General features: G+C 44.6%; 1 protein-coding gene across 2 annotated transcripts in view; it reads left to right on the top strand.

Moving 5' to 3' along the window:
* The window catches only part of LOC146634600 (protein NLRC3-like), a 720,577-nt gene that overhangs the window by 56,557 nt on the left and 639,653 nt on the right, over nucleotides 1–24,367 (top strand). The window lies entirely within an intron of this gene.

The following is a 24,367-nucleotide window of genomic DNA, read 5'->3' as shown; positions in this document are numbered from 1 at the left end:
GGTGTGGAAATAAAAAAATCAGAATTTCCTCTGTTTGAGTCACAGTAACTTTGACATAGTAACATTTGCAGTAAGTCCTAAATGTTCACCTTTAAAATCCCTCCCTCTGTTCATTTTGCCCACATCATGTTTCAGTGGTTGGCCTCAGGTTCTTCAGCTTCCTGACAGTCTGAAGTCAGCTGACAGAGTTTCACCTGCTAAATACACAGAAAATCTTGTTAAAGCCGCACAGTTTGCCCAACAGTAATATTCCCATTAAGCCCTTTCTAAACACTTTATAACAATGTGTCATCATTAAATTATAAACTTATACTCCAGATCTGCACGACTGCACTTAGTCACAGACTTTATTTAATTGTCCTGCGGCTGCTATCATATATTTGACCAAACAGTTCTTCTCACACAGTCACAGATATATTTCTCTCAATGCAAACTTCACTCATGTCTCAGACAGGAAACTTGAGTTTTTCTTTTTTTTCTGTCCCCACTCATTCAACTAATTTGCATATTGAGTCACATCTCGAGAAGTTGCCCTGACAACAGAAATGCATATTCAAAACATTGCTGCATAATGCAATTATTATTCTTTTATTTTTATTTCTACAGTCGTCACTTCTTTTGCTCAATCAGCTGGAAACCACTTCTAATTCACTATTTTAAACCTGCTTTAAGCTTCTAATCACTGGTTGGTCCTCCCAGTCTCTTTTTCCTTGTCACAACAGTCGCTCTATTGTCCTGCAACTTCCTGAGTTATTCCTCAGCTTCAGCCTTTAAGTGTGTTAAATCTACACCATTCAGCATTTATGTCATGTATTCACATTCATGAGTGTAAGCATGTCTTCATTGCGTGTATGTTGTGTGTTCATATTAATATTGAGTGTAAGCTGGTCTTCGTTGCCTCGATGTGTTTTTATAATCAGATTTAATTCCTGCATCTTTGCGCTGAACTGTGGATTCAAACTGTCTCACTTCTGATTCTCTCCAAAAACAATTTCACATGTGACAATTTCTACATGTGTGTTTTCTATTTTTCTATTCATTTATGTATTATTAGTTCATTTATTTCTTTATCTCTCTCTCTCTCTTACTTTTTTTATTTACCTTTCTGTTGCGATGCTCTGGATGTTTCTAAACCCCACAAATGCAGTCTCACTGTTCAACCCAATTTTCCTATGCTGGCATCCTGGCAGCTGCACGCTTGACTTTTCTCAGTTCATGGGCAGTTATTTTGCGCCTTGGTTTTTCCACACGCTTCTTGCGACCCTGTTGACTATTTTGAATGAAACGCTTGATTGTTCGATGATCACGCTTCAGAAGCTTTGCAATTTTGAGACTGCTGCATCCCTCTGCAAGATATCTCACTATTTTTGACTTTTCTGAGCCTGTCAAGTCCTTCTTTTGACCCATTTTGCCAAAGGAAAGGACGTTGCCTAATAATTATGCACACCTGATTAAAGGGTGTTGATGTCATTAGACCACACCCCTTCTCATTACAGAGATGCACATCACCTAATATGCTTAATTGGTAGTAGGCTTTCGAGCCTATACAGCTTGGAGTAAGACAACATGCATGAAGAGGATGATGTGGACAAAATACTCATTTGCCTAATAATTCTGCTCTCCCTGTAGACTTTTGTCTTATCGCCTTAACCTCCATGGTCTCAAATTCTTTAAGGATATAATTTCTTTTAACCGGATTAGGGCAAATTTCATTTATCAAAATATTCCTGATCACTTTGTTTGTAAACCTGCTGTCACCAAATTCAACTCCAGCTATGCAGAGCTGCCTCAGTCCAGGAGAAATTTTAGAGTGCACAATATCTTCTTTTATCATTGATCTCAAAGGGACTGGGATGGCTTTCACTGGGGATTTATATCTCTTAGCAGTACATCTTACATCAAATTTCTCACAAAACGTCTCATGTTTTAGTAAGACCCCATTATCATCCATAAAATGAGCTACAGCCCAAATCCCTTTAGATCTCCATTCATCCACGTACACAGATTTCCTACACAAACGGATATACCTGTTGTTCCATATAGGGGTGTTGTGAGGAGTAAAGCTATGTTTATAGATTAATTTCCAGTAGAGACGGACCTGCTGATGGAAAGCTGAGAGTTTAACAGGTAACGAACTGCAATCAAAGTCACAACGTAACAAAAAGTCTATTCCACCCATTTTGCCAAAAATCACATTGGGAATAATGTTCCAAAATGAATTTTTGTTCCTAATGAAAGATCTTAACCATTTCAATTTTAGTACACCATTCATAACATCAAAGTCAGTGGCATTAGCCCCACCCTCTTCATAATTCTTAATCACATCATTTTTCTTTATATAATGACATTTGTTCCTCCATATGAACCTAAAATTAAGAGTATTTATAGATTTAATTAGTTTTGGAGGTATGGGCAGAGAAAAGGCTGGATAGATGAGTCTGGACAGACTGTCCATGTTGGTTAGCAAGATTCTCCCAAACAGAGTTATGTCCCTTTGCAGCCACATGTTTAAAATTGACTTACACTTTTCTATATTGGTACAGATATTCTTATTTTCTGTTGATGTCTTATCCTTGCAAATTACAATGCCCAGATACTTCACCTCTTTTTTGATCTGCATATTATTTATTGCTTGCAGGGGACACTCATGCAGAGCTAGAATTTTGCATTTATTAATATTCAGCTGTAGGCCAGAAGCTTTGGAGAAATGGTTGATCGCCTGCAAGGCTAAAGGAATCTGGTCCTCATTTCTTAGAAACAGGGTGGTATCATCTGCCAGCTGACTGATTATTATCTGTTCACCCATCACAGTTAACCCCTTAATGTGACTGTTTTTAATCAAAATAATTCCTCTGACACAGAAGACCTACATTCCTGGTTTAATTCTTGCTGTCAAAAAATCATGGACTCTGTGGCTCCTTTAAAAACCAGGCAGCTTAAGGCTAAACCTGAGCCTTGGTTTAATGAGAGCAGTCGTGCTGTTAAGAGGGAATGTCGTCGAGCAGAACGGAGGTGGAAAAAGGATAAACTGCATGTATCATTTCAAATTCTCAAAGACTGCTGGCATCGCTACCAGAACACTGTTAAAGAGGCAAAAAGGGAATATTTTGCAAATATTATTTCTTCCAACTGTCATAACCCACGTGTGTTATTTAGGACCATTGACACTGTTCTTAATACTCCTTTGAATGTCTGTTTGGAAGTTTCTCCTGAGATTTGCAATGATTTTCTGAACTTTTTTATTGAAAAGGTTGTCACCATCAGGGCTCTTATCACAGCTCCTGACTCTGACCCCTCTGTCTCTGTCCCTTGCGCTGCTGTTTTCACTCAGTTTGAGCTTGTGACGCTCTCCTCTTTAGAGGATGTGGTTCGCCATATTAAGCCCACAGGTTCCCCACGGGATCCTGTCCCTCCACAATTCTTTAAAGAAATTTTTCCTAGTATACAACAGTATGTCCTTGACATTATTAACAGCAGTCTGTCTTCTGGTGTGGTTCCTGCAAATTTCAAACATGCAGTAGTACAGCCACTGCTTAAGAAACCTGGCCTTGATCACACAGTTTTAGCGAACTATAGGCCTATTTCCAAGCTGCCTTTAGTCTCCAAGGTTTTAGAGAAAATTGTTTTTAGTCAACTGAAAGATTTTCTAGATGAAAATGGAATCTTTGAGGTTTTTCAGTCAGGTTTTAAAACCCTTCACAGCACAGAATCTGCATTACTAAGGGTTTTTAATGACATCCTTCTGGCATGTGATTCTGGTAACCATGTTGTTCTTGTCTTGCTTGACCTAACTGCTGCCTTTGACACAGTAGACCACAATATTTTAATTTCTCGATTACATGATGTAGTGGGTATTGGTGGCACTGCACTCAATTGGTTTAGGTCTTATTTGTCAGATAGAACTTTCTCTGTCAGCCTTCTCGGTTACGAATCGTCTTCTGCTCCTCTGTCATGTGGTGTCCCACAGGGCTCAATTTTAGGGCCACTGCTCTTTTCTCTGTATCTACTGCCTCTGGGTTCTATCCTTAGAAGGCATGGGATCTCATTTCACTGTTATGCCGATGACTGCCAAATTTATTTGACACTAAAACGCAAGGATGCCATCTCCATAAAACCTCTCTTGACATGTCTAGATGACATTAAAGCTTGGTTGGCTCGAAACTTTTTAAATTTTAATAAAAAGAAAACAGAAGTGTTGGTGTTTGGACCCAGTGGTCCCTGTGAGTCCTCCTCTGTTGTTTTAGGATCCCTGGAAGTCTATTTTAAATCTGTTGTTACTGACCTTGGTTTTAAGTTGGACAGTGATTTTAAATTGGACAACCAAATCAGAGCAGTGGTGAAGTCCAGTTTTTATCATTTAAGGCGACTGGCAAGACTAAAATCTTTTCTTTCGAGGCAGCACCTTGAAACAGTGATCCATGCTTTTATTTCTTCCCGCCTGGACTACTGTAACTCACTTTATGTGGGGGTCAGTCAGTCATTGCTCTCACGTCTGCAGCTGGTTCAAAATGCGGCTGCACGACTCCTAACAGGAACTCGAAAAAGAGAGCATATAACCCCCGTGCTGGCCTCTCTGCACTGGCTGCCTGTGTCTTTTAGAGTTAATTTTAAAATTCTTATGTTTGTTTTTAAATGTCTACACAGTCTTGCCCCGCCTTACCTCTCTGAGCTTCTTCATCCCCACATACCCTGTCGGTCTCTCAGGTCAGCTGACCAGCTGCTCCTGGAGGTACCGAGATCCAGGAGGAAGCTCAGAGGGGACAGGGCCTTCTCTATTGTGGCTCCAAAATTATGGAATAATTTGCCCATGCATGTTAGAGAGGCCCCTTCACTGTCCACTTTTAAATCACGTCTTAAAACCCACTTTTATTCCTTGGCTTTTAACCTCAGTGAGACTTAGTTTCTTTTTTAATGCAGTAGTTATTTAATTAATGATTTCACTCTTCTTTTATTTGTTTTTTATTTATATCTCATGTAATTTTATTTTACAGTTCCAATGTACAGCACTTTGTGTCAGCTGTGGTTGTTTTAAAGTGCTTTATAAATAAAGTTGATGATGATGATGATGAAAATAGACAACAGCTCAGCAACCATGATGAACAGAAGTGGTGAGCTGCTACATCCCTGCCTTATCCCTCTATTAACCTCAAACCTTGAACATGTACCATGTTCTAGCAAAACAGAGCTGTTAATGTCATTATATAGCATCTCTATAACATTGATAAATTCCTCTCCAAAACCAAAAGACTGCAGAGTTTTTAATATGAACGTATGTTCAACTGAGTCAAATGCTTTGTAAAAATCCAAGAACAGGATGTACCCTCTCTCTTGGATTAATTCACTGTATTCAAGGAGATCCAAAACCAGCCTAATATTGTTATGAATTAGTCTTCCTTTCAAAAAACCTGATTGTGTTTCACTGATAATGTTTGAGATGCCTTTCTTTAGCCTCTCAGCTACAGCTCCAGACAGGATCTTATAGTCAGTGTTTAGTAAGGTGATGGGTCTTAAATTGTCTAAAATTCTTTTATCCTTACCCGATTTAGGGATCAGGGTTATCAGCCCTTGTTTCGTGCTCGGCATCACTTCTTTTTTCTCTATCGATTCCTTTAATGCATCAAACAATAAAGTTCTTAGGTCCTTCCAGAAGAATTGATAAAAATTAGTAGTGAGTCCATCTGTCCCTGGGGACTTGTTTAATGCCATTTTCATGACCACCAAATCCAGTTCCTCAATTTTAAGCTCTGAATCACACAGATCTTTGAACGGCTTGTCAATACATGGGATGAGATTATGAATCTTATCAAAGAAACTATCAGAATCAGCTGCTGAATATTCTGAGGAGTACAATTTGGAATAAAAAGTGAAGACTTCTTTTCCAATCTTTCTGAAATCTTTACATTCAGTCCCATTTATCAACAAGCTTGAGATTAGATTTCTCTGCTGTCTGCACTTTTCCAGCTTACTAAAATATGATGAGTTCTTTTCACCTGCCTCAATCCACTTGGCTCTCGATCTTATAAAGGCACCCTGGGCTTTCTCTAGGTAAAGATCGTCTAATTTAGTTTGTAACTCCATCAATTTATTCTTTTCTTGCACGTTTAGTTTTTCTTTACTACAGCACTGAGTTATTTCACGAAGTAAATTACTTTCATATTCGCGTTTTTCCCTGTTCAGTTCTTTGCAGAATTTTATAGTGAATTCTCTGATTTTGAATTTAATAAGTTCCCATTTCTGTATATTACCCACTACTGAGTCATCATTTTTTATATCTGTAATTTTATGTCAAATTTTATCACAATACTTGTCCTTATTTAAAAGGCTGGCATTAAATTTCCAATATCCCCTGCTACTACGTTTCATCCTTGTTGGTTCTAAGACAAGATCAATGAAACAGTGATCAGATAGGGGTGCTTTGGAGATTTTAGATGGTGAAGTACACCTCAAAATGTCATCGCTCACTAACCAATAATCAATTCTTGACCTGCTTTCTCCATTAGGTTTAAACCATGAATAATTCTTAACTCCAGGATTCAAACTTCTCCAAATGTCTGTAAAATTATTATCACTAGAAAAGTTCTCAATAATGTTATTCTGTTGCCTCCTTCCTAAGCGAGGAGGCCATCTGTCCATCCATTCATCTGAGGTCATGTTCCAGTCTCCTCCTACTAGGATGTAATCTGTGGGGTACATAACTTTAAACTCTGAAATAACATTTGTTAGATTTTCCAATAGATGTTTATTTTGACCTTCGTTATTATGTCCATAAAGATTTGTAACAATTAGAAATATACCTTCGCTCTTCAAGCTGCAGTTGACCAATGACCCTCACTATCAGCTTTATATGTTATAATCTCCCCTGGGAACTTATTAAAACAAATCGCCACACCTCCAGATCTGTTAGATCCACGACTGAAAAGAATCTTGTCTCCCCACTGATTAGCCCAAAAGGTAACATCAGCATCCACAGAGTGAGTCTCTTGTAAAAACAGACAGTGACATTTTTGCCCCTTGCAAAATAAAAAAAGTGCCTTTCTCTTAACAATTTCCTTCAAACCCCGAACGTTTAATGAACCAAAAGAAATTTTTGAGTGAACCATAATAAGTGTCATGGTCTCCGTGCCTGCCCGGTCGGCCCCACAAGGCTACAATTGCTGTTGCTGTTTTCTCCCTCTCTGCCTGGGCGGAGCTCACTGTGGGCTCCCGCCCTTGGCCCACACACACACCTGACAACACTCACCCATCATCACCGGGAGCACTATTTGAGGCTGGAACACAGATCCTCTCGTCGCTGGATGATTGTACCCCTAACGTTAGTTTTCTCACAGCTCTTGTGCTTCATATCCGTGACTTGTGATTAGTTGGTGACCTGCCTTCTCGTCTGCTTCAGATTCCCCCCCGGACCTGCGACCTCCCTGCTGCGGGAAAGTGTGTGAGTGTGAGAGAAGAAGACGTGAGCGAGTTACCCTGTGATTTCCCCCCCGGAGTTTTGGATCCCTTCACTGTACATATATTGCACTGCACTGTAAATAAACCACACCTTGGAGATACCTTACCGCTCTGCGCTTGAATCCCTGTACCAGATCGTGACAGAATCATCCAGCCACGGAAATGGATTCAGCAGACCCAGCGGTCTCGACTCCCACCCTCGCCACTTTGGCCGCGATGCTGGCACGCCACGAGCAGATGTTCATTCACCTTCGAGCAGAGCTCGCGAACCTCACACAGGCCGTGGCTCAGCTAACACCGCTACCGGCCGCTCCTCTGGTCGCCGCTCCTCCATTGGAGGCGCCAGTTCCAGCTGTAAGTGTCGCGCCACCTGTTCACGTTGACAGATTCCTCCCTACTCCCAGGGCTTTCACGGGAGAGATTGATAAATGTGCTGGTTTTCTCACTCAGTGTGCCCTTCAGTTTCGCCAGCAACCGCAAACCTTTTCTACTGATGGTGCGAAAATCGCTTATATCGTCCAGTTACTCCAGGACCGTGCTCTAACCTGGGCTCAAGCTGCGCTTCAGGCGGAGCCGGACATCACCTTTTCTGACTTTCTTACTAAGTTTAAAGGTGTGTTTGACAGGAAAGCCACAACTGCCACCGCCGGCCAGCGCTTGCTTGCGCTTAAACAAGGTAAACGCAGCATGGCTGATTTTTCTATTGACTTTTCTACCTTGGCTGAACAGGCGAAATGGGGGGAAGAGGCCCTTAAAAGTGCATTGCTCACTAATATTGATGAGGAAATAAAGAATGAACTAATGCTCCGTGAACTGCCTTCCTCCCTGGATGCGCTTCTGGTTTTGTGTATGCGGGTGGACGATCAGGTGCGCGCACATCGGAGCGCACGCGCGCGTTCGGGGCATGCCCCGCTGGACTTTTGTGGGACCCCTACTGCAGCCCATGGGTCGTGTGACGCCGACACCGGGGATGGGGAAGAGCCCATGCAGCTTGGGCGCTCACGGCTGTCGCCCGCGGAGCGCCAGCGCCGTCTTGCCTCCGGTGAGTGCGTTTATTGCAGCCGTAAAGGCCACTCTGTCTCCTCCTGCCCAACGCTGGCAAAAGGGCGCGCTCACCAGTGATCGTGAGGGTGCTGGTGGGCGATCTGTCGAGTGAAAGCCCTCTCCCCAGGCTTCTTTTGCCGGCTACTCTGCGTGTTCGGACTGTTTCTCATTCTCTCTCCGTTCTCATTGACTCTGGGGCTGAGCAGAACTTTATTGACACCTCACTCGCCGCCAAACTGAACATCGCCTTGGAGCCTCTGTCACGCCCCCTCCGCGTTCACGCACTGTCGGGCCAGCGCCTGCCTGACATCACTCATGTTTCTGAATTCCTTTCATTATCTCTCTCTGGCAATCACGCAGAAAGGATTTGTTTTTTTTCGTTTAAGGCTCCTCTCACTCCGCTGGTTCTGGGTCACCCCTGGCTTGTCCTCCACAACCCGCATATCGACTGGGAGAAGGGTGCCGTACTAGGTTGGAGTGTGGCCTGCCATATGAACTGCCTCCGGGCTGCGGCTTCCCCCGTTTCGCTCCCACCCACGGCCTCGCCGTCGGATGCCCCGGACCTCTCGATGGTTCCGCGGGTTTATCATGATCTGCGGGATGTTTTTTGTAAGGATCGGGCGCGGTCCCTTCCCCCGCACCGCCCGTACGATTGTGCCGTCGATCTTCTTCCTGGAGCTCCGCTGCCGTCTAGCCGCCTGTACAGCCTCTCCCGGCCTGAGAGGGATGCTATGGAGCGTTACATCTCGGAGTCGCTGGCGGCAGGGTTGATTCGCCCCTCCTCTTCCCCTGTCGCGGCTGGGTTTTTTTTCGTGGATAAGAAGGATGGTTCGCTGCGGCCGTGTATTGACTTTCGGGGCCTTAATCAGATCACTGTTAAGAACAAATACCCTTTGCCGTTGCTTTCCTCCGCCTTTGAACTGCTTCAAGGCATGACCGTCTTTACCAAGCTGGATCTGCGCAACGCTTACCACCTGGTGCGCATCAGGGAGGGGGATGAGTGGAAGACCGCGTTCAATACGCATCGGGGCCACTTTGAGTATCTTGTGATGCCGTTTGGGCTGACTAACGCCCCCGCAGTGTTTCAGGCGATGGTTAATGATGTCCTTCATGATTTTGTTAACCGTTGTGTATTTGTGTACTTGGATGACATCTTGATCTTTTCTAAGACACTCGAGGAGCACAAGGTCCATGTCCGGCAGGTCCTGCTACGCCTTCTGGAGAACCGGCTCTTTGTGAAGGGGGAGAAGTGCGATTTCCACGTGGCGTCAGTGAGTTTTCTGGGCCACATTATCGAGAAGGGGGACTTGCGGACTGATCCGGAGAAAGTGCGGGCTGTGGTGGAATGGCCTACTCCTCCTGATCGCCGCCAAGTGCAACGTTTTTTGGGATTCGCCAACTTTTACAGACGGTTCATTCGTGATTTCAGCAGAATCGCTCTCCCTCTCACTAAACTCACCTCTCCCAAGGTTCCCTTCCAGTGGGATTCTGCCGCTCAGCGAGCCTTCGCCCTGCTCAAGGACAGGTTCACCACCGCTCCCATACTCCGGCAACCGGACCTTACACGGCAGTTCGTTGTGGAAGTGGACGCGTCGGACTCCGGGGTTGGGGCAGTTCTGTCTCAACAGATGGACGGTAAGCTGCACCCGTGTGCCTTTTATTCTCGCCGTCTCTCCCCAGCAGAGTGTAACTATGACATCGGGGACCGGGAGCTTCTGGCCGTCAAGCTGGCCCTGGAGGAGTGGAGACATTGGTTGGAGGGAGCAGCACAACCATTCATCGTCTGGACGGATCACAAGAATCTGGAGTACCTGCGCTCGGCTAGACGTCTCAATTCCCGGCAAGCCAGGTGGGCACTGTTTTTCGCTCGTTTTGACTTCACTATCACCTACAGGCCAGGAACACGGAACGTAAAGCCAGACGCCCTGTCCAGGCAATTCTCCATCACTGGGGAGGACTCGGACCCTGAGCCTGTCCTCCCGGCCGCCTGCGTAATTGGAGCCATCTCCTGGGAGATCGAGGGGCTCATCCAAGAGGCGCAGGAGACCGAACCGGATCCTGGCACTGGTCCACCTGGTCGCCTCTTCGTTCCTTCAGCCGTCCGCTCTCAGGTTCTCCAGTGGGCTCACACCGCCCGCTTTTCATGCCATCCTGGGGTCCTCCGCACCTGCTCGTTCCTCCGACGTTACTTCTGGTGGCCTGCTATGACTAGGGATGCCAAGGAGTATGTAGCCGCCTGTTCGACCTGCGCCCGGAATAAGCTTTCGAACCGCCCTCCACCGGGTCTTCTGCAGCCTCTCCCTACACCAGCTCGACCATGGTCCCATGTTTCTTTGGACTTTGTCACGGGCCTGCCGCCCTCCGCTGGTAACACCGCCATACTTACCATTATCGATCGTTTCTCCAAAGCTGCACACTTCGTCGCCCTCCCGAAGCTCCCCTCGGCCTTGGAGACGGCCCGGCTCCTCACCTCCCATGTGTTCCGTCTTCACGGGATCCCCGAGGACATCGTCTCGGATAGGGGGCCGCAATTCACGTCCCGTGTTTGGAGGGAGTTCTGCTCCGCACTGGGGGCCAAGGTCAGTCTGTCTTCCGGTTTCCATCCACAGAGTAACGGGCAATCGGAGCGGGCCAACCAGGAGCTGGAAGCTGCCCTCCGCTGTGTCACTTCGCACAACCAATCGACCTGGAGTGAACAGCTTCCATGGATCGAATACGCCCACAACAGCCACACATCCTCCGCCACGGGCAAGTCTCCCTTCGAAGCGTCCCTGGGCTATCAACCACCTTTGCTCCCGGCCATCGAAGGTGAGCACTCCGTTCCTTCTGTACAGGCTCACCTCCGCGGGTGCCGTCGTGCCTGGCGGGCGACTCAGGCTGCCCTGCTCCGTACTAAGGAGCGGAACAAGACCCTCGCTGACCGTCACCGGACACCGGCCCCCGTGTACACCATCGGTCAACGAGTATGGCTGGCTACCCGTTTTGTGCCGCTACGGACTGAGTCGAAGAAGCTGTCTCCTCAGTTTATTGGCCCTTTTCCTGTTGAGGCCATTGTGAACCCTGTGTCTGTCCGCCTCAAGCTGCCGCGCAACATGCGCATTCACAATGTCTTTCATGTGTCTCAGGTCAAGCCGGTGCTCTCCAGCCCGTTGTGCCCTCCCTCCAGGGCCCCGCCGCCCCCCCGGCTCGTGGATGGTCAGCTGGTCTACAATATCACCCGCATCATGGACTCCCGGCGCCGGGGTCGGGGTTTTCAGTACCTGGTTGACTGGGAGGGCTACGGGATAGAGGAACGCTCCTGGGTGCCTCGAGCTGCTGTCCTGGATGGTGCCATGCTCCGGGACTTCCACCGCAGGCATCCAGGTAAGCCTGGTGGGTCACCGGGAGGCTCCCGTTGAGGGGGGGGTACTGTCATGGTCTCCGTGCCTGCCCGGTCGGCCCCACAAGGCTACAATTGCTGTTGCTGTTTTCTCCCTCTCTGCCTGGGCGGAGCTCACTGTGGGCTCCCGCCCTTGGCCCACACACACACCTGACAACACTCACCCATCATCACCGGGAGCACTATTTGAGGCTGGAACACAGATCCTCTCGTCGCTGGATGATTGTACCCCTAACGTTAGTTTTCTCACAGCTCTTGTGCTTCATATCCGTGACTTGTGATTAGTTGGTGACCTGCCTTCTCGTCTGCTTCAGATTCCCCCCCGGACCTGCGACCTCCCTGCTGCGGGAAAGTGTGTGAGTGTGAGAGAAGAAGACGTGAGCGAGTTACCCTGTGATTTCCCCCCCGGAGTTTTGGATCCCTTCACTGTACATATATTGCACTGCACTGTAAATAAACCACACCTTGGAGATACCTTACCGCTCTGCGCTTGAATCCCTGTACCAGATCGTGACAATAAGAGTATGCTAAGAAAATAACTTTTTTTTAAAAAAAAGAAAAGAAAAATATATAAACATGAGTTTAAATTGTAACACTTGTCACCAACTCAGTGACTAATAACCTTTAACTTTAAGTAGAACTCTTTTGTCCCATTAATAATATTCCACTGTATACAGTCTTACATCAAGTCTTTCATTCAACGTCGATGATCCTCCGTCCTTCGATGTATCCATGAGGACCCCGGAAAAAGGCCCGTTTCCCAGCCCGTCTGGCTTGTTCAATTTGCGGCCACAGCCGCCTCCTCTCTTCCCAGTCCTCCCGTGGCAGTACCTCAGCGAAGTGGAAACCCCCGTTCTTACAGACAGCCGAATCTTTGGTGCGACGCCAAATCTCCTCTTTCACGTGTCTCAGAGCAAACAGAATGATGATATGTCGGACCTTGTTCTCAATCTTCTTCCCAACTCTATGCACCACATCCACAGATTCTTCAAGCTTTGATATCATATCAGGTGCGATCTTGCCAAGAATTCCAATAACCAGCGATCTGACACCTTCATCTCTTTTCTCTTCTAATCCTTTAATCCGGAGGCACCACCTCATTTTGTACCTTTCTTGCTCTCACACTCTCTCCTTGAGATCGTAGTTATCTTTGGTCAACTGCTCGTTTCGTCTCTCCAACTCTTTAACCTTTTGTTTACATTCTTTCACCTCCTCCGAGTTGAACTGAACCGCTTTGGCTAGGCTGGCTAGCATCGTACTAGCTTGCTTGCATTGCACACTCAGGTCAGCTAGCTGCTCGTCCACTCTTTTTTCAAGGTTTTTTCTACGTAGTCATGATCCGTTCCTTCTCTGCTGTCTTCCTTTCCATCACATGTTGTTTCTTGTTTTTTGAGGTCGAGTTTGAATTTAGCAGGTTTAACTATACTTGGGGCAGTCATTTTACTACTTTCGAGTGGAAACAATAACGAACACAAAGTAAATTCTGGGACAAGTTCAACGAGCTCCTAATTCGTGCGACTGCTCAACTCGCCATCTTGCGCCACCGTCTCACTACTAGATGAACTTGTGACACACATCTGCAGCAGAGGCTGAGTGGCTGCTCTCACACCTGGAGCATCCAAATCGACCCACAAACACGTTGAAAGATGCAATGCCATCAATGTGGATTGTCAAGACTGAGAGACCTCTTCCCTCTGACCCCTCCCCAAACCCTCAAACCCTCCTACCCACCTCGACATACAAACTCTGTGTGTGTTCTGTTGATGTTTACATGATCGAAATAACTTGAACACAAACACAAACAAACAAAGAGGAAGACCGCACCGGAAGGAAACAACTACAAGTCCCAGCATCCTCTGTGTTTAGGGAGCAGCAGTGAAAGTGAAAGCAGGAGGAGGAAGGTGGAGCTGAGGCAGGTGAGTGTTAACATGAATATGTTTCTTCTTATGACATAAAATAATTCCACGCTGTTCGTGTCTGTGGGTGAAATGTGAGGCCGGTCGGCTCCTCTGAGCGCTGGTTTCCTGTAAGTAGAGAGGAAGTGAGTTTAGCTGAGCCTCCGTTTAGTGTGAGAGAGCAGGAGGAGAGTGAGAGCTGTGCTGAGGCAGGGTGAGTGTTAACACCGCTCTGACATTACTGTGTCTCTGTGGCGGGAACAACAGGCTCCGTCAGTGGAGGCAAAAATAATCAGACTTTGGTTTTTCAAAGGAAACAACTTTATGTCGGAAGTTCCCGCACGCTCATTGGATAACGATGTGTCAATCTCGAGCTATTAGCCAATGAGCGTGCGGATTCACAGAAAGACCCGCCTTTATCACGGGACTTTAAAAACTACAATGGCGACAGAAACTCCGTGAGTGGAGTTCAGGGTGACGTTATGAAACTGTGACGTTTGAGCCACTTCCCGTTGAACGTGAAACTGATGGTTTCTGGTGTTTGGGTCTGTTTTTCTGTATTTATGCAGATAAAGTGTAAACTCAGATGAATTATACCATCAAATGTTAAAGGAAAATATCAGGATGAGTGTCTGTGAGCTGAGAAGGACGTGAAGCGAGCAGTTTATCCCAGAGCTGAAGCTGCTCTGTGTGCAGAGATGAGCTCAGATTCCTGCTGTGATTGATCAACAGTCACAGAAATGTAGACTTGTAGTTATTACTGCAGTATGGTCACAGCAGATACTGATGAACATGTATTATGAGGATGGATGATCAAGTTTCTCACTCTCTCCTTTAAATCTCAGTTTTTTTCTTCTTCACAGTTTATCTGTTAATTTATTAATGAATAACACTGAAAGAGTTTCTGTTATATTTCCCCTTGAACATCAGCTTATTAGGGCGGCATTAGGAAATAGCCCCCCTCCAAAGAATGAATAAATGAATGATGATAATAATAAAATGATTCAAAAGCAGAGTTCAGAGTGGTAGAATGGTCAAACATGGATCCACGGGTGGTTCAACTGCATTTGGTGACGTGACTAAAGCAAATCTTTCAAATAATCCCACCATCAACGGGATGTTGTCTCCTTTACTACGGTTACTTTACTTGGTCACCGTGTGAATTTCTTTGAAATGAACCAAATTCTTTTATTTGTCGGTTGTTGCATATTTAAGCTCTACAGTCAGGAAAGGAGGAGATGAGGCCTCAACAATGTTGGGTTGTAGCTGTGCTTCAGGTTAGAGTGAGTGTCCATGGAATAAATGTAAGTCAGTGAACTGGAAACATGACTGTGTTCAAACTTTGTTTCCTTTTTATAATGAGTCTAATCAAAGGTGGACAGAAGTATCTCCACTGTGACTTTTCTGTGTCACCATCAGAGCTTCTGCACAGTGTGTTTCTGGGGCAGATAACATTGCAGCATTATGGAGACATTATAGAGACAAAAAGAAAAGCATCTGGACTTCTTTAAGTTAAACTTAAAGGAATCCAGACGCTTTTCTTGGACTGTTGGTTTCAGTGTTGAGTCTCATTCACACACTCCCTCAGACTCTTCACACACACTGATTTGCTGACATAAACACACTCCTGTGTGCTTCACACACACACACTGAGGACCATCTACAGACTGTGAGCTCCGTCTTCTTTGTCTTTGGAGCCGAACTCTGACAAAGTTAGGAACAAAACTTTCTCCAGCGTGTGAACTTTCCTCCTAGACTCAGTCTGAGCAGTCAGACCACATATTTCTAAAGCAGCACATGAAGGTGTGGCTCACACACACACAGGTGAAGGAAACAGCTGCAGTATTAAAAGCTGCTTCACTGTCTACAAATATATGAACTGAATGTTTCTTTCAGGCTGTAAAAACCTTATTTATCCTCCATTACAGTCCTGCATTCAGAGCATTACTTCTGTTATATTAGTACATGTATTTTATTCTGATGAACACATGAAACTCTGAGCTGGATTGAATCCATTGAATCAGAGTCCAGGACTCAGACTAAACACACTGAATGTGTCCTGAGCTCGGCCGCTGTTCCACAGTAACTGCTGTCAGAGTCACTGTTACTGAGTTAGCTTAGCTAGCAGAGCAGCTAGCAGTTAGAGTATGAACTCTGTAAGCAGTCAGCTCGGTCCTGGACATGGTTACTGACATAAAGCTGCTCTCTGCAGCCATGTTTGACCTGCTGCTTTGTAGGACTACAGTAATGGAGGATTTGGAGGCTGAACTGGGCTCTGTGACACTTTTTGTAGTGAACTGATGAAAGCTGCGTCTCAGATGGATGTTAGTCCAACACATCAGACACGACCTCTGCAGCTCTCAGTTGATGTGCACATGAATGATTTGTGTTTCCTCTGCAGGTGAAGGTAGAAAGTGTGTGTGAGCTGATGTGAATTGAGCAGCATGGATCAGTGTGAGGACAGAGAGGAGGGAGTCCCTCCCTCTAAAAGCACTCTGTGTGGGGAACATGAGAGCCAGACCAAAGCTCAGAGGTGAGATGACCATCTCTAACTGTCCATGACTCTTCTCCATGTCACAGCTCAGCACTCACATCACTGCTCCATCATTATTCACACTCATACCTCTGTGTGTGTTGTTTTAAAGCCCAGAGCTGTGGGGCGTACCAGGCTCAGCTGGACATAACCCTGAAACTAATCCAGAGCCTGGACCTGAACCCAGCTGTGTTTCTTTAAAGAGCAACAGGTCGAAGGGTGTTGGTGTAAAATTTAACAAAAGACTGTTATGTGACAAAGAGTAAGTACATTATTTTTATGAGATTGTTCATCATGTCTTTAATTTAATATTTCCAGTATTCCTTCCTGTCTCATGAAGCTGTGACATTTATTGTTTTTCTTTTAGGATCAATAAGAGGCCAGAATCTCCTGGACCTGAACCCAGCTGTGTTTCCTTAAAGAGCAACGTGTCGAAGGATGTTGTTATATACTTTAAAGGCTGTTCTTCTGCTGCTGAGAGGTAATGTGTGTCTAGATGTTGTTCCTGACTCTGTATTTCTGAATAAATCCTCATGTTTAATATCAGCTCAGCTCTTTTTCACACACATTTCTATGTTGGTGTGTGAAGCGGTGTGTGTTGGAGAGTTTCCACAAACACAGCAGTCAGAGTGGAAAGAGTGGATGTTGTAGGAGGTGTTTGTGTAGTGAAGAGGCTGAGTGTCTGTAGGACTCCAGCTGCTCCAGCAGGTGTCTCCTTTGTGCTTTGCTTCAAACACAGTGTAGGGAGGAGCTTCCACTCAGGTGTTTCAGGTGTTGCTGGATGGAGGAGGACAAATAGTTTTTCCCTTCAGTGACACTTCAGCAGCTCAATGTTCTGGGAGATGTTTGTCTTTATGAAGGTTTATGGATTCTTGTTCTTACTTTCGTGAAACTGAGCAATACATTTTCCATCTAACATTTAAAGTAAATTTCCAGGTGAATAAAAGATCTGCAGCTGCAGCCTCTGTGATGTTTCACAGTCTGAAAGTAACAAATTCAACCAGAGTTCAAACAAAGGCTTAATATACGTGTGTGTTTGATATAATGCCAACAAGTACAAACAGGTGTTCTTACAGGTCTTAATCACAGAGGTCTGATAAGTCTGGTGACTTTCACACTCAGCAGTTTTGCTGCCTTTTATTTTATATTGGCCTTTTTAAAGCCCTTCAAAGTCTCCCACATTCATACAGAGCTTTTAACACCAAACTCCTTTACAGTCCTTCTCCTCTCACACACGATCACACGACTGATTTGTCTGCAGCAGCTGTGTTACTGCTAGTATTTTATTATGTGTGTAATCTCCTCATATTGTTCCTGTGGTTTAGTTTGACTTCCTTCTGCAAACTCAGCTGCTCTGTTGCTGATACACGTCTCCATGAATATGATTGATCAGATGCTGCCAACACCATGTGTTTCATGTGAGCGTTCAGCTGAAACCCTGGGTTGACTTATCGAGTTAATAACAAGCTTCACGTGACTGTGAATGCTAAAGTGAATCCAGATAAAGGAAAGAGACCCTGCTAATGTTGGACTCACTTCTTAGTGTAGATCCCAGGAGGAAGTTCAACATAGCCATTCTTTGTGCTAGCTCGACCAAACCTGAGACCACAGTGCAGGATAATGATCATCATCTGTCTCTGTCAAGGACATTTAAAATCCACAAATAACAAACATAATTATATTTGATCATTAAAAATGATGATTAAACAAAGTGTCAAACATACTTAAGTAGAAGGACTGATGTTTGTGTTAAAATACCCTCTTAAAGCTGAAATACTGATTCAACTTCTTTACTCAAGTAAAGGTAAAAGAGTCCAGGCTCTGAAATGTACTCACAGTATTAAAGTAAAAACTGCATCTTTGAAGGAAATTTCTGCCAGTTTTTGTGCAAAGTTACCTGAATTTCTACCTCCAACATTAATATGAGAAAATTATCTGAACTTTTATTCTAATGAATTTAATCAGCTTGAACATTTTGTAGCACAAAAGTAGAAAAAACCCAAAGGGAATCAAAAATAGCTCCGTTTGCTGTTGCCTGCATTGTAGATGGGCGGCTTTGCCTCAACACCTAAACAGGAAAATGAGTTTAGTCAAGTATTAAAGTGGGATTGAAGAGGTGAGGAAACCAGAGATCAGGTGTTGTGGTGCAGCATTAAGATAAGATGGGGCCTGATTATTTAAGACCTTGTATGTGAGGAGCAGCCAATGAAGGGAAGCCAAAACAGGAGAAATCTGCTCTCTTTCTAGTCCCTGTCAGGACTCTTGCTGCAGCATTTTGGATTAGCTGAAGGCTTTTCACTGAGTTTTTAGGACATCCTGATAATAATGAATTACAGTCGTCCAGCCTGGAAGTAATAAATGCATGAACTAGTTTTTCAGCGTCACTCTTTTTAGCATTTTTTAACAACAAGCTTCTATCTATTAGGGCTCTTGTCTCGCCGACTGCTGCCTCAGATCCGAGTCTTTCTCCTGTGTGCTCAGCTGTCTTAGAGCAGTTTGATCCCGTCTCCCTTAATGACTTGACTGCGGTAGTTCGTAACCTAAGATCATCACACTGCCCCTCTGATTGTCGCCCCCCAACTACTCTTTCAAGGATTGTCAGGTTGGAGATTGGCCTATAATTAGCTAAGACAGCTGGGTCTAGGGATGCTTTTTAAGTAAAGGTTTAACTACAGCCAGCTAGCGATGGGTACCGTTTAGATTTGAAAACCTGCTAAATCAGAATCAGTTGCTGATGACGGCTTTTTTCTTTTCCATCAATCACGTATAATCTTAACTCAAAGTGAACATAGACTTGATTGAAGTAACTCAGATCAGCCAATTCAAAATGCTAATTCAATCAACTCTGAGTTCATGGCTAGACTCAGTTTGTTGGCCCTGCACCTTAAAACTATTTCCTGTTTGTCTCTCGTGTTTTTTGGATATTGTTTTCACATCTTATGTCACGGCTAGCGGGGCGAGCCATGTTGAATTTAATAAAGGACCCAAGATGCCGACACTGCTGTGAAGTGAGTGAGCTTTATTGAAACGGTGAAGTGCAGTGGAGATGGCCTGTGCAGAAGCTAAGATAACCTCTACTGAAAAAACAAAAAAACTAACCTGAAACCTTAAACGGAGACACGGGGAGACAACACAGACGAACCAGCAACAAGCAGGAGAAAACAAAGGGCTCATATACACAAAAGAGCCATCAGGGAATGAGAAAAGGGAGACACAGCAGGATTCATTGGACATAACCAGACAAGGGGAAGCAAAAGTAGACACACTAACGTAGGACATGGCACTGTCAAAATAAAACAGGAAGTGAACACAGAGACACAATACTAACACAGTACAGAGGGAACACAGAAACCAAAACCTCAGAACTAGAAAATCTTAATCAGAATGAAATTGTAACAAAAGACAATAACAATCAAAACAAAACTACTGAGTCCACAGACTCGGGACATACATCGGCTCAAACTGTGGTCATAAATATTTTGTACTTGTAAATCTGACTGTGGAGTTGTGAACTGAGTTTTGTAACATTGTGAAACAAAATATCTGGAAAGTTCATGTTTTTGCGTTCATTGATTTGTGTGTGTAAAAATGTAAAAATGTAATAAATGTAAGAAACATTAGAACTACTTTTGCTGACACAAAGTTTGGCGAGCACTGCAAGTTGTCACTTTAAACCAGTCACTGATATAAAGAGAGCACCTTGTTCCAGGGCATCTGAGCATGGAGGGAAAGCTTTATGCAGGAGATGGTAAGAGCTGTTGGGACTAAAGAAACTGAGCAGAAAACTACAGACATCTGGAAACTGAGTTGTTAATTCTCAGTGGGATCAGCAGGACTAGCAAAGCTCCACCATGACAGTCATCTGATTGACTGAACCCATCCAAACATCACTTCATGGACCTTTAGCTTGTGTCTGTGTGTGGACAGACATAACATGAGCTAATTATACATTACTCCTCCACAGAGTGGACCAGCAGAGAGCAGAGGTTTCCACTGGTCAGTCTGCACAGCAGCATCAAACACACCTGGACTCTGTGGTTATGGTTTGTAGTACTACGTTTACATTTGTTCTTTTCAGTCACCTCTATGCTGCACTTTGTGGACCAGAGGATTGTCAGTGTGTCCAACATAAGTCAGAGTTTGGGCTCCATGATTTCAGTCAGATTGGGGTGACTGTAGCTCAGGAGGGGAGCAGGTCAGCTACTAGTTAGGTTTGTGAATCAAACCCTGGCTGGCAAATGTACTGGGTAACATACTAAACCCAAGCTGCCCTCTGATGCATCCATCAGAGTGTGAAAGAAAGTATTTAAGCATAGAACAATGTGCTTGGTTGAATGAGGCATGTTGTATAAAAAGCTTTGTGTGCACAGAGTATCAAAGAGAGCTATATAAGAACCAGTCCATTTACCACTGGGTAATTCATATAGTTTTCTTTTCTAGCGGCTGGAGGACAACATCACCATGTTTGTGAAGAATGAGCTGAAGAAGATCCAGAAGCTTCTGAGTCCAGATCACCCAGAAACTTTAAAGAGCCAGATGGAGGATGAGGAGATGTTTGAAGGAGAGGATGAAGATGAAAGAAAGAGCTGCAGAGAAGCATTTCTGAAGATCACACTCCACTTCTTGAGGAGACTTAAGCAGCATGAGATGGCTGACCATCTGCAGAGCAGTAAGAGAATTTCTCTAAAGACTGAATATTGATCTTTCCTAATAGCTCAAGAAATGGACCAATAGACATTCATCCTTTCAGGGTACTGAAAGGCTATGATATTTATTATATAATATTTTTTTCTGAATTTCTTACTTTCAGAATTTGCTCCACTCTGTAAACGAGAACTTAAAGCCCAACTGAAGAAGAAGTTCCAGTGTGTGTTTGAGGGCATCGCTAAAGCAGGAAGCCCAACCCTCCTGAATCAGATCTACACAGAGCTCTACATCACAGAGGGAGGGACTGCAGAGGTCAATGAGGAACATGAGGTCAGACAGATTGAAACAGCATCCAGGAAACCAGACAGACCAGAAACAACAATCAGACAAGAAGACATCTTTAAAGCCTCACCAGGAAGAGACGAACCAATCAGAACAGTGCTGACAAAGGGAGTGGCTGGCATTGGGAAAACAGTCTTAACACAGAAATACAGCCTGGACTGGGCTGAAGACAAAGCCAACCAGGACATCCAGTTCATATTTCCATTCACTTTCAGAGAGCTGAATGTGCTGAAAGAGGAAAAGTTCAGCTTGGTGGAACTTGTTCATCACTTCTTTAATCAAACTAACGAATCAGGAATCTGCAGGCTTGAAGACTTCCAGGTTGTGTTCATACTTGATGGTCTGGATGAGTGTCGACTTAATTTGGACTTCAAGAAAACTAAAATCCTGACTGAAACAAGAAAGTCCACCTCATTGGATGAGCTGCTGACAAACCTCATCAGAGGGAACCTGCTCCCTTCTGCTCGCCTTTGGATAACAACACGACCTGCAGCAGCCAATCAGATCCCTCCTCAGTGTGTCGACATGGTGACAGAGGTCAGAGGGTTCACTGACCCACAGAAGGAGGAGTACTTCAGGAAGAGATTCAGAGATGAGGAGCAGGCCAGCAGGATCATCTCCCACATCAAGAAAGCTCGAAGCCTCCACATCATGTGTCACATCCCAGTCTTCTGCTGGATCACTGCTACAGTTCTGGAGGATGTGCTGGAAACCAGAGAGGGAGGAGAGCTGCCCAAGACCCTGACTGAGATGTACATCCACTTCCTGGTGGTTCAGGCCAAAGTCAAGAGGATCAAATATGATGGAGGATCTGAGACAGATCCACACTGGAGTCCAGAGAGCAGGAAGATGATTGAGTCACTGGGAAAACTGGCTTTTGATCAGCTGCAGAAAGGAAACCTGATCTTCTATGAACCAGACCTGACAGAGTGTGGCATCGATATCAGAGCAGCCTCAGTGTACTCAGGAGTGTTCACACAGATCTTTAAAGAGGAGAAACAACTGTACCAGAACAAGGTGTTCTGCTTTGTTCATCTCAGTGTTCAGGAGTTTCTGGCTGCTCTTCATGTCCACCTGACCTTCATCAACTCTGGACTCAATCTGCTGGAAGAGCAAGAAACAACTTGGAAGGTGTTTCAAACAAGAAAATCTTCAAAGAAATACTTCTACCAGTGTGCTGTGGACAAGGCCTTACAGAGCCCCAATGGACACCTGGACTTGTTCCTTCGTTTTCTCTTGGGTCTGAAGACTAATCAAACTCGTTTGCAAGGCCTGATGACACAAACAGGAAGTAGCTCAAAGACCAATCAAGAAGCAGTTCAGTACATCAAGGAGAAGCTCAGTGAGAATCTGTCTGCAGAGAAAAGCATCAGTCTGTTTCACTGTCTGAATGAACTGAATGATCGTTCTCTAGTGGAGGAGATCCAACAGTCCCTGAGATCAGGACGTCTCTCCACAGATAAACTGTCTCCTGCTCAGTGGTCAGCTCTGGTCTTCATCTTACTGTCATCAGAAAAAGATCTGGATGTGTTTGACCTGAAGAAATACTTTGCTTCAGAGGAGGCTCTTCTGAGGCTGCTGCCAGTGGTCAAAGCCTCTAAAAAAGCTCTGTAAGTTATAAAGTTTTTATTATTTAATTTGGTTGGTATGTTATGGAAAACACACTGCCATGAACCTCTGTTTTGTTTTTGTCAAAATCACTGTAATATAATCACTGTACCTTTATATACATGTGACTTGTATTAATGCTGCTGCCCTCTTGTGGCTAAAGTGTAATTATGTTATTGTTATTAGGGAGGATTTGAGAGTAAGGCTACGTTCACACTGCAGGCGAAAGCGCATCAAATCCGATTTTTCTGACCTTTATAAATCTGACTTTTTTGACCCTATGCGACCCATATCCGATCATGCTATGACAGTGTGAACGTCGCGAATCCGATATTTTCAAATCTGACCTGGGTCACTTTCGTATGTGGTACTGAATCCGATACATATCCGATGTTTTAGAAAGCGACTGCTGTTTGAACGGTCATGTCGCATTAAATCCGTCTTTTACGTCACCAACACAAGACAGACGCCAATTATCAGCGCCCGATAAGACATCGCGAACGCTTCCTGGCCATCCCGTTTAGATGTCAGTGAAACTGTTGGGAAGACAACGTTGGAGAAACGTGAACATTTTATTTGTACTGTATAATCTACAGATTCTGAGAGAAATCTGCAGCTATCCTTTGAAGCACCGCTCCTCTAAAACAGCAATAAGGATCATTATTAGGTTATCTACATTATTGTGTAAATAACAAAATAACTTAAAGCAAAAATTGGGAAACGTAACGTCCGAAGTCTTCATATTAAGGGTCATCTGTCAAACAATATTCTTTGCTCTGGGTCTAAACAGAGCGCGTTGTGTGTGAAGTCTTCTTTTGCGCATGCAAATGCACAAATGCGTCCTTCATTTCCCCGAATTTGAAGGATTCGTCGGGTGTGTCCTTCGTGGCCCACCATATCCCAGAATTCATAGCGCGGCCCAGCCAAATTTCAGCTGCCAACAATGGCGGCTGCTACTAAGTTTTCAAATTACTCTTATTAATCTTTCTGGGTCACAAAATAAACTTTTAACATATTTTCAGGCGAGAAAGTAGCTGTGTAAACTTCAAATATCTGCTCGGTTTATCAAGACATCGCATATTTGCAAAAGTGTGCCGACGTTTTCGGAGACGTCTGTTACCCACCCGCTCGCTAGCAAGCCGGGGGGTTCAATGGTCACTCCAGCCGGCGAGAGCAGCGGACGCCCGGCTTCATCGTTTTCAGACCCCGCTCTTTCGCTACTCAGGTTAAACATGATATATAAGTCACCCGGATAACTTAAAAATGTAATTGTTTGCCTTTTTTCTGTGTTTTATTTGTTCCGGAGTAAATCGGTTTGGCTGAGATCAAAGTTCCTCCGGGATTTTCACACAGCTGAATAAACGTTAAACAGGAAACTGATTAAACAGAAGTGTGAGACGGTCGAGAATTTACGCCAGTGTCCTGTTATATTTTAGATAGCAAGGAGCAGACGGCCGAGTTTATTAAACT

Source organism: Diplotaxodon limnothrissa, linkage group LG3 (assembly GCF_057381915.1).
Source record: "Diplotaxodon limnothrissa isolate DT_005_m linkage group LG3, D_limnothrissa_male_GT1.1, whole genome shotgun sequence".
Lineage (NCBI taxonomy): Eukaryota > Metazoa > Chordata > Actinopteri > Cichliformes > Cichlidae > Diplotaxodon > Diplotaxodon limnothrissa.
This window is presented reverse-complemented; position numbering and strand designations above follow the sequence as displayed.